This window comes from Symphalangus syndactylus, chromosome 13, assembly GCF_028878055.3.
Source record: "Symphalangus syndactylus isolate Jambi chromosome 13, NHGRI_mSymSyn1-v2.1_pri, whole genome shotgun sequence".
Lineage (NCBI taxonomy): Eukaryota > Metazoa > Chordata > Mammalia > Primates > Hylobatidae > Symphalangus > Symphalangus syndactylus.
Genome location: NC_072435.2, coordinates 68119213 through 68134086, shown reverse-complemented (window position 1 = coordinate 68134086; position 14874 = coordinate 68119213). Strand labels below are relative to the sequence as shown.

General features: G+C 35.7%; 1 long non-coding RNA gene across 2 annotated transcripts in view; it reads left to right on the top strand.

Annotated features, from left to right (window-relative positions):
- The first annotated feature begins 1387 nt into the window (after window positions 1-1387).
- The window catches only part of LOC129461125 (uncharacterized), a 73041-nt gene continuing 59554 nt past the window's right edge, over window positions 1388-14874 (top strand). For both annotated transcript variants that reach the window (XR_010115101.1, XR_008650387.2), the window contains exon 1: window positions 1388-1465. This is a non-coding gene — a long non-coding RNA (uncharacterized lncRNA). The remainder of the gene's footprint in view (window positions 1466-14874) is intronic.

Below are 14874 nucleotides of genomic sequence, written 5' to 3'. Positions count from 1 at the left end.
TAATAAAAGAATTAAAGCTAAAGTTAGAAGACAAATTTGCAGAATAAATTAAGAGTTTTCATATGACTTAGAATTCCTGGTAGCTACTTTCCCATACAATAATATATATATATATTATATATAATTTATATATATAAATTATATATATTATATATAATTTATATATATAAATTATATATATTATATATATATATATAATCAGGTGGATAATGTTCAGGGTAAGACTCCCTCTCACTCAATAAAACACTACACTTCTTATTATTCATTGTTTTTAATTATGGGATTTCATTATTTGCTTTCTTTTACAAAATGCATTGAGTTCTTAACTTCACATGTTTCAGGAACTATTCCAGGAAATAGAGTGGTCTTTGCTTTTATGGAGCTTACAGTTCAGTGAGAGGAAAACAGTGATCCTACCAAGATAAGCTTTCTAGTCTAAAGAAATAAAAAGAGTGCCTTGGGAGCATGAAACAATGGGAATTGGATGGGGGAAGTAACTGATGCAGACCTCTCAGCTTCCTGGCGGCAACAGATGATGTTCTATGAAAATACATCAACACATTTCACTCCATGAGATTAGTGCATTGCTTTTGAATTATAAACACCTTAATAAAATAACAAATGCCCTGTAGCAATTAATCAAGTGTTCTGGTGCTCTAAATGTTCAACTGACAGTCATAAATCTAGTTACAGACACTGGGGTGGGATCACTTTCTTACAAACATTAAAAAGGGTTACATATAAAGGTGGAGAGATGATACATCTTAGCTGACAGGATGGATGAGACCCAATTCTGCTTCATCCCAGCTTTCCAGTGCCTTGTAATAAAGTAACCCACTCTTTTCCCAACATTGCTAGAATTCAAAGGACTTAAATTTGAATGCCACCATACTACCTGTTATTGAACTTTCCTGCAAGTTTCATCACTTGGAAAAATAATACTTGTCAATGTTGAAGGATTAAATGAGAAAATAGAAAAAAATGCATAGTATTAAATCGATTGTGTGGTCTTTAAACAATTAGTAATCTTGTTGAGGAGTATTTATTTTGACATAACTCAGGAGAAAAACTGGCCACAGTATTGATTAACATAGGGAGAAAAAACTTAAGTTTCAATATCTATTGTCTGAGACTTGCAGCCAGCCACAGGGCCAGAGCTCTCCCTTTTCCCACTTCTCTTTGGGGCCAGCAGAAATTAATTAATTCCATTAATATGCAACTGAAGTCTGAGATGCCACAATGTAAGATAAAAGAAGGAGTGGGAACCTTGGCTTCTATTGCTACTGTAACAAATTACCAAAAACTTGGAAATTCAGATGCCAATTTATTATCACAAATTTTCTGTGGGGCAGAAGTTCAGGCACAGTGTGACTCAGCTATTTCTCTACTTACAGTTCCACATGGAGGAAATCAAGATTGCATTCCTTTCTGGAGGCTCTGGAGAAGACTCAGCTTTCTCATTCAGGTTAGTGGGCAGAATACAGTTCCTTATGGTTATAGAGATGAGGTATCTGTTTCTTTGCGGACTTTCAGTCACGAGACTCTCTTGGTTACCAAAGACCACTTGCATTCTGCCCTTTGCCCCTCTCATCTTTGCACTAGCAATGGGGCATCAATTTCTTCACTCTGAATCTCTCTGCCTTTCCCTTCTTCTTGATTCAATGTAGGTAGTTCTCTACTTTTAAAACTCGTGTGATTAGATCAAATCCAGACAGAAAATTCAGGATAAATTTTTTTTAATTTTAAGGTCTCTAACTTTGATTTATCTGCCAACTAACATCATATATTCACAGTTTCTGAGAGATTCACGTGCAGACATCTTTTGAGGCCATTATTCTGTTTATCTCAGCTTGGTTTCACTCTGGTTTCACCTGTGGGAAAAGGGGAGGAGGAGACACACGATAGAAACGGGCTGACAAACAGGATGATTGACTGAAAATAAAGAACCTGGATCTGTTTGAAGATTTTATTTGGCTAGCAGGGTGTTTGCTGTTTGTATTGTTTCTAAAGTGAATTTGAATGCCTTTTGGGACGGCATGTATATGCGTACTGGTTCCACATTTCCTACCATTCCTTATTATCTTACTCTGCCCTGCTTCACAAAATTATCTTACATGCCTGGTCTCTGGAAGCCTCTGTGTTTGCAAAGAGTGCCTTCAAGTGAGTTCCATGGAAGACAAGGAGGATAGAACAATTAGGGCATATGGGGGTCAGTGTTCATTTGGTCAGGGGAAGACAGAAGAGTCATGATTCTTGCCATTTCACTCCATGGGGATCTGAAAAGCACTCAAAGACCAATCTTTGTAGAGTACAATATTGTACAACCAGAAAATGGCTCCCAATCCAGAGTTATTCTATCATCAGTTTTCCTGATACTTTTCTTCTAGAAAGAAAATAGGAACATATCTGAGAAGACAGAAAGAAAACGTCTCCCAAGCTTAGCTACATTAGTATATAGTAGGGGCTTCGTAAATGTTTATTACTTCTGCTGACTTGTCTGTCTCTCTTCACGAGCTCATTTTTAACTGTTCACTAAAATGCCTACAAGTACGGTCTCTGTGATTGCCATCTATCACATGAATAAATTCGCAACATGAATACATTCATAAGAAGCTATACAGTGACATGAAAGTTAAAGTGAGCACAGGTTCTGGAGCCAAACTACTGAGATTTAAGACTTGTCCCTACCATTTATCAACTGCTTACAACTTGGGAAAGTTATTTAACTCTTCTGGGACTCACTTTTCTCATCTGTAAATTAGGAAGAGAAATAGAATCTACTACAAAGGATTTCTGTAAGGATCAAGGAGGTTACCGCATATAAGGAGACCATCTGCTATTTAGTGCTTAATTAATAAATATTGAATATAATTGTTATGAAAACCTCTTTATTTTATCCGTGATATTTTTAAGAAAGAATGAGTATTGCATTGCTTATGGATTGAAACGTTGTTTTAATATTTTGTGTTTAAGGATTAAAAAAATGTACTGACTTCTCACAAGGGGCTCATTGGCCTTGTTAGACTTCAAAGTAAACTGACTTTACAGGGAATAACCATAAAAGTGCAGGGCAGGGGCAGGAGAATAAATGTGTTTCTGCGTGTGTGTATGTCTGTGTGTGTGTGTGTGTGTGTGTGTGTGTGTGTGTGTCTGTAGAGGTGGGAATATAACTGACAGAGAAGTAAAATTATGCCTTAGCCAGAGGTGGATTTTCCATGACATTAATGAAGCTTAAACTTTAAAAACTTTTATGGTACAGACCTTTCCAAAACTTAAGAAGGGACCTAACAATGTGTGAACTTAGATTTGTATTGGTAATTTTGTAATAAGTTTCTTAAACTATGTCTACCAAATTAAAAAATACATCCGATTTCTACCCAAAAATGTAGCCAGGTCACCCCAAACCTGGTCTTACCCCCCAAAAAAGCATTCTTCTGTAACTAATTCTATGGGATACCTGAGATCTACATGTGCTTTATAAGTATCCCTTATACTTATATACTGTTATGTATATATGTCATATACTGTTTATGTCTGCCAGGTTCTGTGCCATTAAGTTTATAATAGGTTTGGCTTATTGACAGAAAATACCTAGTCTCTCTAGCCAGAAATCTATTTATGATTGGAAACTCTCCCCTGCCCCATAGCCATTACATTAACAATGGCTTACATCCTAGAGTTTCTGCCTCCTAATAGTTCTCAAGGACATTACCTTTGTTCCACCTCCACTGCCATGCTTCTGTTCAGAAAGTTATCAAATCTGTGATAGATGAATGCAATAAGCTATCCACTGATGTCAGAGCCTCCATCCTTATCCTAATTTTCAATTACCACTAGTATTATCTTCATAAAACTCAAATATGATCCTGATAACCCATTTCATAAAATCCTTCAATTACTTCCCATTTCCAATAACATAAATGCCTTCGTAGGAAATTTAAGGTACTTCAAAATCTGGCCAATGTCTTTCAGTTAGTCCCATCTTCTGCCATTTGCTTTGTTCCTATTTCCCTGCAATATTGAATTACTCATTTTCCAAATATGCTGTTCTGCTTCACAATTCCATGTGTGTCCCTTCCATCTACCCCAGGTAACAATGCCTTTAACCCAAACACCCTACTGCTTGGTTGATCATACTCTGCCTGGTGAATTCAAAGTCAACTTTCAAGAGTCAGTTTTTTTTAAAATTAACTCTATTAAGAATTCCTTGACATACCCTCAGAATTAGGCATGCTTTCTTTTTATGGGCCCATTGCTCTTTGTTTACAACTCCTTCATAATTATTGCTACATTATCTGCAAAGGCAAGAACCATTTATTTTCTCTATTGTAACCTCAAACCCTAGCCTAGCACTTTCTAGAAGATGGCATGTTTTCGTAAATTTTGGGAGAACAAATGATTGAAGGAATGGAATAAATTAGGAGCGATTAAAAATGGTTGCCTATAAGTTACTTTGTATGAATAAATCTTGCTCTTCCAAGAAATATTTCAGTAAGTATGTCATTGACATGCCATGTCTTCTCTTTCCATATTAATCTCTTGAGTACTTATCACAGTACAGAGAACATTGTAAATACTTTTTAATTGATTAAACTTTATCAGCAAGGACAATCTAAAACACTCCATTTAACTTATTTGATAGAAAAGTTAGTGCCACCCAGAGAAAAATAGGAACAAACAAAAGCCAACTTCTACTCCAGGTATGGAAGATTGCCTTCCTTCCTTAAGATCTCTAAAAAAGTACTGAGCATCCAGTTTAAGAAAGAAGATCTCTGTGATAAGAAGCCCACAGCAGTTTTCATAGTTTCCATCTTATAAGAAAAGTCAGTGGGAACCATTAGATCCCTTCATAGATCAATCTAATTTGGGCTTTTATTTTTTCATGGCTTGGAAATATATACTGTTTATAGCTATATTGATTTCAAGGTATGTAGGTCTGGGTTCTGCACACAATGCATGTTGATGTAATTTATGTATTCTAATTGCAAAAAATTACAAACAAAATTAAAACAATAGGACTATTTCTAATCTCAGTATAAACAAACCGGCCAAAGAATGTGATGGAAACTTTAAAGAACTAAAGAGTTCTTTAATGATCTTCTTAAAAATCCCATAATTAACATTAAAATTGAAAAATCAAAATCCTTTTTCTTAAACAACTATACATTATCATTGAAAATGCACTCAAAAAGACCAGCCTGAGCAAGACATAATCAAGTTTTAGATGTGCATGCTAAATATAACCATTGAATCATATGAAGTATTTATTTTTCTATATAAAAATATTCCAAAAGAAATATATTTTGTCATTTATTTCTCTAAAAATCTGGTACTTAGTCCAATCTAAGATTACAAGCATAAAATTAGCATATTATTATTGTAAATTAGAATGGCAGGGATATGGGCAGCAGCACATTATGAGATGCTATTAGAGAAAAATGGGTTTCTTCCTCCAGGAAATATGGAGAATATTCTCGTTCTCCTATTATTAAAGGGAAAATAATCATTATCAGTTATGTTTTTTAAGAACCACTTTGTGTGTTATTTGCCAAGCTTCCTTCCTCTAAATGAAGACTGGGAAAATCATTGCCACTGAAATCACCTTGAGCTGATGTGAGATTACATGTCCCCAAGTCAGTGGTAGTGATAATAATCACAGCTACTATTTATTGACTGCGAATGATGTTTCAAGAGTTTCATGTAAATCGTTTTAAAATCTATGCAATAGCTGTAAATGTTAAATATTATCTTCTCCCCTTTTTCTGTTGATTAAATGGAGGCTAGGAAAACTCAAATCGTCCAAGGATACAGATACTAGGAAAGCACAGATTCAGGAATCTATCTCAGGTTACAGGCTAGCTTTCATCCACTGGGTCACATTTACTCTTGGAAGAAAACTTGAACCCTTTAGGCTTCTGTCAACCTTATCATCAGAAACGTTTTCTTCCTTATAACTTTCCATTTCCTATGTAAGTCTATTTCATCCAATTCTGCCCCTGAGGAAGAGAACAGTTGGTCAGTGCCCTCCTCCTAATAATGTTAACTGATTCACTGGTTGAGTAATTTTTCTTATGAGAAATTTTAAGCCCCTAGAGAACCAAGTATTTACTCACAGAACGAAACAAATCTACACTGAACTAATGGAAGAAGAATATTTCCTTAGCATCAAGATTTACTTATGTTTTCAATGTGAGTAGGATGAGAATAAGTAGACAATGTAAAAGAGCCAGAAAGAGAGGTATTTTCTTAATTTTTTTTTTCTTAACCATGATCTAGAACTTGCTGACTGCAGGCAGAAAAGTTGATGGAAACTCAGAAAGCACCAAGAAAATACTCACGCAAACAATTGCAGTGATTACATCTTAAACCAAATTGTCAAAAATTGCTTAACATATTATAAAAATTTTTCACTACAATAATATCTTTTTTTAGGTAGGGCCTCTTTCCTCAAATTTATCATTCAACAATCATTTTGCAACTATTCTTATTTCATGAATATTTTTGAGGGATCTTTCTGTGAGCTCTCATCAGGCTCATTTAATGCAACGCTATGGTTTTACTCATTAATCTCTGCCTTTCCTTTGAAAGATAATCTGCATTTAATGGATACCTTATGTAATATGGAACAAGGCAAGACTCTCCTATACATTCCAAGAAGCGCAGTATCATAATGTGTCAACAGACCTCTTTGCATCAAAATCCTATTGATTCAATTATTAGTCTGGGGAATTTTAGAGCTTTACTATCTTTATTTTTCTTTATATGGATTCTATAAATTAGAATTCCACATCATTCTGCTATTTCTCCATGGATTACCAACATCGCAACAAAGATAAAAACCACCATATGTCAAAATAAAATATAAATTTTAAAACTATACTTAAATTACTAAGTTCTTAGGGCAGAGGAGTTCCCTGTTCTCTCTGTATTCAAACATGACTACAGTTTCTAATGTTTATCAGGCTTGATAATGAATTCAAAGGGTAAGGTATTTTTTCTTGAGTATAAACGTAGTGCTGAGCCCTATCTAACTGAGTGGCTGGACTGCACAATACATAACAAGTTGTTTCTAAAATAGAAATAATTGAAAATTATTTTACTCTTTTGTAAGGAGGCAAATAACTCATCTCTTAGTGGATGAGTGAATGAATGGAAAAATTTTAAAGTAAGTGGGTTTTTGGGTTATGATCTCAGTCTATAATTTCCTCCCCTGTACTTTCTTTGAAATTTTCAAAGTATGATAAGCCCACAAGTCCACAAAGGAAAATCCTTACAGAATAAATGCAGTGCTCTTCCCTCATTTCAGATTTTTAGTACAATGTATTGACCTACTATGTATCTATTTGACCAAAGCACTATGTGCCAGATACCATGTAAGTCACTAAGATACAAAGATAAATAAGAATAATGTTGTCCCCTTGACCTGACATTCTAGCAAGGAGACAAATGGATAAACAGATGATTTCTATGCAGTGTGGAAAGTTTAAGATTGAGATCAGATTCAATGAAAGTACAGAAGGAAAGTAAACACTTAGCAGAGCACGCATCACATCTTATTAAAAACACTTGTCATTTGTCACTTAAACTTTCTCCATGGATGCTTTACATGTACACATTTAACCCACGAAATTGCCAAATTTCTTCAAAATTCTGCCAGCCAGTTGTGAAATGTACAATAATAGCTGACTCTTATTGATTGCTTACTATGTGCTAGTCCAGGTGTTGTTCTAAGTTCTTATGTCTATTAGCTCAATCTTCTTATTTCTCTATCTGTGTTAGGTACAATTATTAAGATTTCACAGATGAGTAAACCAAGGCAAGAAAAGCCAAGTTACTTTATCAAGATCACAGAGCTAGAAAGTAGAAGAACTGAAATTGGCATTCAGACAATCTGACTCCAGATATCAAGTTCTCAAACACTCCACTTCACTGCTTTCTGATGATTGAAAGTATAATAAAGTAAGAAGAATTTGGTTTTGAATCACTGCTGCAGCCCTATTAACTCTGATTTTAGGAAAGATCCCAATTTCTCAACTTTTAACCTTTCTGGTATAAAATACAAAAATTAAGTTTTTCTCATTTGGCAGTTTTAAATGTGATTTTTAAATTCTTTGGCGCACTGTCCATCAAGATGTGGGGTTTATGTTCCTCCCTTTGCGTCTAGGTTTTGTAAATGACCAATATAATTCAATAGCAGTGACACTGCGACAGTTCCCAGACGTCGTCCTTAAGAAATTGCTGCATCTACTGCTTATTACCTTGGATGCTGTCTCTTGGAATCTAGCATCCAAGTATGAGGAAGGCCAGGCCACATGGAAAGGCTATGTGTAGGCATTCAGGCCAACAGCTCAAGTAGGACTCCAGCTGGTATCAATCCTAGACATGTAAATGAAGAAATCTTCAAGATGACTCTGGACCTAGCCACTGTCTGACTCACTACATGAGAAACCTTGAGCAAGAAGCACCTGTGCCCAGTCAACCCCCAGAATAATGAAAAATAATTTTTTAAAAAATAGATGGTATATTAATCAGGGTTATCTAGAGGGACTGAACTCAGGATGTATACATAAAGGGGAGTTTATTAAGGAGTATCGACTCACACAATCACAGGTTGAAGTCCCACAATAGGCTGTCTGCAAAGTGAGGAGCAACGAAGCCAGTCCAAGTTAAGTCCCCAAACCTCAAAAATAGGGAAGCCGATAGTGCAGCCTTTAGTCTGTGGTCGAAGGCAAGACTCCTGAAGGTGAAGAACTTGGAGTCCGATGTTCATGGGCAGTAAGCATCCAGCATGGGAGAAAGATGTAGGCCAGAAGACTAAGCCAGTCTAGTCTTTTTAACTTTCTTCTGCCTGCTTTTATCCTAGCCATGCTAGCAGCTGATTAGATGGTGCCCACCCAGATTGAGGGTGAGTCTGCCTTTCCCAGTCCACTGACTCAAATGTTAATCTCCTTTGGCAACACCCTCACAGACACAGCCAGGAACAATATTTTGCATCCTTCAGTCTAATTAAGTTGACACTCAATTTATTAACTATCACAGGTGGTTCGAAGCCTGTAAATTTTAGGGTGATTTGGTATATAGCAATAGATAACAGAAACTGTTACTTATCTTGTCAATATTGTTACAAGTATGAAAGTCCTTGGCAAATTGTGAAGTATTATACAAATGTAAATAAGTATTTTTTGACCTATATCAAGTATATATAAACAGATGATTCCCTATAAAATAATACACCATCACAGAAATCTGTCTAATACCAAGGGCCAGTGAGTACATTACTTTAAATCCAGTGGGTATTCCTTGAGTGTCTACTCATTGTTAGCAGTAAATTAGGTTCCATGAAGACACAAAAACAACAAAGGCAGGAGTATTCCATACATTCTAAGAATATATGAAAAGCGTCTTAAAATTGAGCTGTAAATGAAATGTTTTACTTAGCATCCTAATTTCTCAGAAACATTGTTTTATTCTCTAAAGCATTGTTTACTTCTTGATAGAAAGTCAGTCGGTGCTGGCATCAGGAAAATTGGGGTTTCAATCTTTCCTCTAATACTTCCTTGAGTACATACAAGACATATTTAGGTGAAGGGTTCCTATTTGTAAAATGAAGGTAAAAATATCTATATTGCAGGAGTCTTGGGAGGATTAAATGACATGTATATATTAAGAGCATAGCACAAAGAATGAGATCAGTAATAGCTCCTATTATAATTGATCCTTCTAGGTTTGATCTCCATTGCAAATTTGCAATAAAAAAAATCATGGACATCTATCATTATTGTTCAGAAATATGGCTGTTAGGTATTCCTGAGTTCAATTCTTAAGAGCAAAATGCTGCATTTGTTCTTGAATTACTTCTAATGCTTCTCTAGGCACCACAGACACGTCAGCAAATCATGTCAATTTTACCTTTTTAAAGTACCCTGGATCCAGTGCCCCTCAAGACTTCCAGCAGCACCAATCAGGCAAAATCATCATCATCTCTCACATGAATTATTATAATAGCCCCTTGTTTAGATTTCTAGGGCTTTCATTAAAAAGTGCCACAAACTGGGTTGCCTAAAACAACAGAAATTTATTTTATCATATTCTGGCAGCTTACAGACCAAAATCAAGGTGTCAACAGATCCATGCTCTGTTTGAAGGCTCTGGGAGAGGATCTAGATCCTGACTGCTTCCCAGTTCTGGTGGTTGCTGGCAATCTTTTACTATTTCTTGAATAGTGTCAACATAATCTCTCTCTCTGTCTTCATAAGACCTTCTTGTTCATATGGGTCCAAATTTCTCTCTTTTTATAAGGACAACAATCATTGGATAAGGGACCACCCTAATTCAGAATGACCTAATTTCAATTTGATTACATCTGCAAAGTTCCTCTTTCCAAATTAGGTCATTTTCACAAGTATCAGGGGATTAAGACTTCAACATATCATTCTTGGAGATACAATTAAACTCATTAAACTTCCCAGTTGATATCCCTGCTTTCCCTTTGATTCCTTTAGACCATTCATTCCATCGCAGTCAGAATGCTTCCTATGTCAAATCATGTTTTGCTTCTGTCCAAACTCTTTAGTAATGCTCCATTTCCCCGGAAGTAAAAAAATCAGTGTCACAAAGGTGGACAAAAAGTTCATCATGAGCTCCTTTTGCCTATCTCCTCCTATACTCACCCCAGGGTCATTTCTCACAGCTCCTCCTTCTAGAACTCATTACATTTCACTACATGAGGTCCACTTGCACTCCCAGTGCCCCTACTCTGGGGCTTTTGTACTCAGGGTTCTCTATATGTGGAATTCTCCCCCCTTAACTCTCATAGCCTCACAGTTCGCTTCCTTTTCCTTTGGGTTTCTACTTAAATATCACCTTTGCAGAGATACCTTATTGATTACTCCACAGAAATTAATACTGTCCTTTATCCTATATTACTTGGCATTAGTATCCTGCTTTGTATTTCTTTATAGATAGTACATGTCTTTAAAGTCCATGTTACATATCTATCTGTTTACTATTTGACTTTAACTTCTACACACACACACACACACACACACACACACACACACACACACTAATATAAACTCCAAGAAGGCAGGGATTTTGTTTTTACCACTATATCTCTTTTGCTTATGTAAAATATCCAATAGTAATGCAAATGATTCTTGTTCATAGACATGCAGTTGTGTCTGGTAGAGATTTGGCTGATTTATTGCCCAGTGGATACTGACCAGTTTTGCCAGTTTGTCATCAATTAAGTGCATTTATATCAGCATTCCTGGTGGCCTTATATCCATGAGGTTCTTTGAGTTTTTTGAGCTTATAACATCTTACTATTTCCCATTAAATATCTCAGTTAATTTCTCATTAACTATCTCTTAACACCATTCACATTGATAAGGTTTCTAGAAAGGGGTGAATGTGAATTGAGTTTCAAAGAGTGTAGGTATGTACTAGAAGAAGGGAGGGCAGGTGACACATGGAGACTTACAAGGCAGAGAAGGCAATAGGATTTATGCATAGTAAACCCTGTTAACTCATAATTTTAAAAAGGTAAAATCATGACTCATAACAATATAAAATAAACTCAATTCAATGCTTTAACTCATTAAGTAATGAGGGAACTAGTAAGATGTGAACAACAGTAGAGAGTCTTAATCTTTACAAGACCAATTCTTCAAACTGCCAAGAGCAGGAATCATTTGCATCACTATGAACAGGAAATATCTGCACTGTCATCAGCCTTTCAGAAGTTTATCTGTATCCCTAGAAAGGTGAAAACTACACCAGTCACAAGTAATTCAAAGGTGCACACCATGAAATACTATAAGATAAAATAACTCTTGAAGAGTACCCTAAAAAACATTCAATATTCCATTGAAAGGACATCAGTAAACTTTTTCAAAAATCTTTCACAATGTCCCTAAAAACATCAAGCATATTATGTAATATATACAGGCCCACATGTTTCTGAGAGTGATGACTATTTGTTTGGTTGGATGATGGGGTAGCCCAGTTGGTGAAAGATGTTATTGCAAGGCAAGTTAGGATTTTATATAACAAGTTATGGAAAGTCACTCTAAATTCTCAAGCAGAGGAGTGATTTGATGAAAACAACATTTAAAAAGAATCATTTTAGCAGAGATGTGTAGGATGGAATCTTAGAGTTTGAAGATAGGCAGGGAGAAGACAGGAAGCAACAAGATACACTCAGAAATGTTTTATAGGAATTCAAACCTGATTTAGGCCTGAGATTTGCAAATGATCCAGAAGAGGCTGGACAGAGAGTATTGGGTTTGGGGATAGTTGATGTAACTGAATTGACTGAGAGACAGAGTCAAGGTTCCTTGAAATTTTTCAGAGGATACCTCATTGTGAGGAGATTTTATAGTTCTAAAATGTGTACTTTCTAACATTTGACAGTCTATTTCTCTGCATTTACATTACTTTTTCAATGGCATGCTAATAAGTTACTTTTTCTTTGAATTTAAAATATCACATTCACCTTTTATTTAAGCCTTAGGCTTCTGTAAAATTTTCTTGCCTAAAATGTTTGCTCCCTGAAATGTTTTTCACCTCTATCATTTGAGAAAGGCATACATCTATAAAATATTCAAGTGTATTTATTTCACCTCTGTTAAAGTATTTGTGATATCCTTTCTATGATAGATATTATTTAGATGTCAACTCTAGTGTAATGAATTCATATAATTTCACCAATATTTAATGCTTAAATGCAATATTGCATGCTAATTAAAGCTCTTGCAATATCTGTAGCAAGCTTAGAGAAATCCATGTTTTCTTTGTAAGCTTTCTTTTAAAATAAGTAGTTTAATTATATTTTCTGTTTGTGTGTGTTTGTTTCACTGGATTTTACTTGGTTTATTAAAAAATAAGAAGAAGCATCATGTCTTTTCAATACTAGAAAACAAAGTAAATCATTCAGGTCATTTAAATCCATAGCAAAGCATGTTTGAAGTGCTTAGGTTATAGCCTGATTTCAGGAAAACCAAATATCAAGGAATCGTCTCATGGTAATTGCAGCTAAACATTTGAAGTTCAAGCCATGTTTCCAATCTGTGATTTGAGTATGCTTTTTTTCACTCACATGGATTTTGTAGAAATTAAACAGTGGTATTTTATGAAAATGCCCTTTTGTAGCTTGACATATTGTAAGCAAACATACACACTCTAAAAATGCACATCCAAAGTTAACCTTTTGAAAATTCAGACTGTTCTGAGGACATCATAAATGATTCACCAGTGACAGACATATAGGTAATTTTTATGACCTGAAGCATGAATCATTCTTTAGTTCCTGATTCAAGTGACTACTTTTCACTATATTGAGCAGTGAGTTTCAGAAATAAACCTTTTGCTGATAAGGAGATTTACAGAGAACAAAAAAGCCTGAGTCAACTATTTATCTGGGACCAAATTCTGTGAACTAAGCTTAGTTCAAGCAAGAGGTTTTCTAAGCAGTTCATTTATTTTAATATGGTACAAGTGATTTGGAGTTACATTGTAGCTTATGTTCACAGAGCTTTGACAGAAGAGGAGGGGAAAGGCCTGGAGGTAACATTTCATGCATTCTTCGAGATAAGAATTAAGCACCTGCTAGAAGCAAAGTCCCACGCCAGATGCTCTGGAGATACACAGGCCTAACCTGAAAGGAGCTTCCATCTATTCTAGAGGGAATAAAACAGGTTCACAGATCATTATGTGATGACAAAATTATAAGACAGAATTCTGTTATAAATAGTAAAGAAAGGGTAAAAAACAAACTTTTTTTTTTTTTTTTAAGAAATTCCAAAGACAGAAAAAGTACATTGGTTTTCCAGGGGAAGGAAAATGACTTCATGGCATTTGAGTAGAACAGTGTTTCTCTAACTTCTGCATGCATAAAAGATACCTGGAGAGCTTGTTAAAATTTAGATATCTGGACCATCCCTAGAGATTCTGATTTCTAACATCTGCATTTCTAACCTGCACCTTAGATGATTGAGATAGAAATGGCCCAAGTACCTTGTTTTAAAAACACATGCTTAGAGCCTTATAAGATAAATAGCATTGAGAAGGCAGTCATAAAAGGATAAAGTATTCAGATGAAAGGAATGATAGAATTTAAAAAGGAGATAAAATGGTGAGGATCTCACCTTGGTGGGTGGGCGGCAGGGTGGGGAGGGGTGTTGGAATCCCTAATCAGGATTAACCTATTAAAATAATGGTTTTCTGATGAGCAGTTCTAGAGAAAGGGAGTCTTAGAGTTTAGCAACAGAACAGATTTAATAGTACTACTCAAAAATTATCTCTAAGTAGATCCAAAATTGATGAAAGAGTAAATAAAGTATTAATAAGGAGTTCTCACATTGCAGGACAGCTCTTCTAAACAGCTACAGGACACCAGAAGGGAAAACATTCCAGGGAACTCTCCAGGGAGCCCAGCACAGTGACAAGCTCACTTCTTTTCTGTCTTTTTCTTTTTCTTGAGATGGAGTCTTGCTATGTTGCCCATGCTGGTCTAGAGCTCCTGGGCTTAAGTGATCCTCCTGCCTCAGCCTTCCCAGTAACTTGGATTACAGGCATGCGCCCATTTATGATCAGCTGATTTTTGAAACAATATGCAGTTACAGGTTTTCTGTTGGTCTGCTTTGAGTAACTGTTGTCGTTTGCTGATACCAGGCTGGCTCACTGTATCCCTGCAGCCAGTGAACAGTACTCAATAGCATGTGCCAATGATGCTCTTGGTGGAGTTGGGAGAGTGAAGTCAATTAAATTTCTCCTATATCCAATTGCAAATGGTTAGGGGTTTCCTGTCTCCTGTATTTCTGAGCATAAGCTTGGAATCCCTCACTTACATTTTATTTTCACTCACATCCCTAC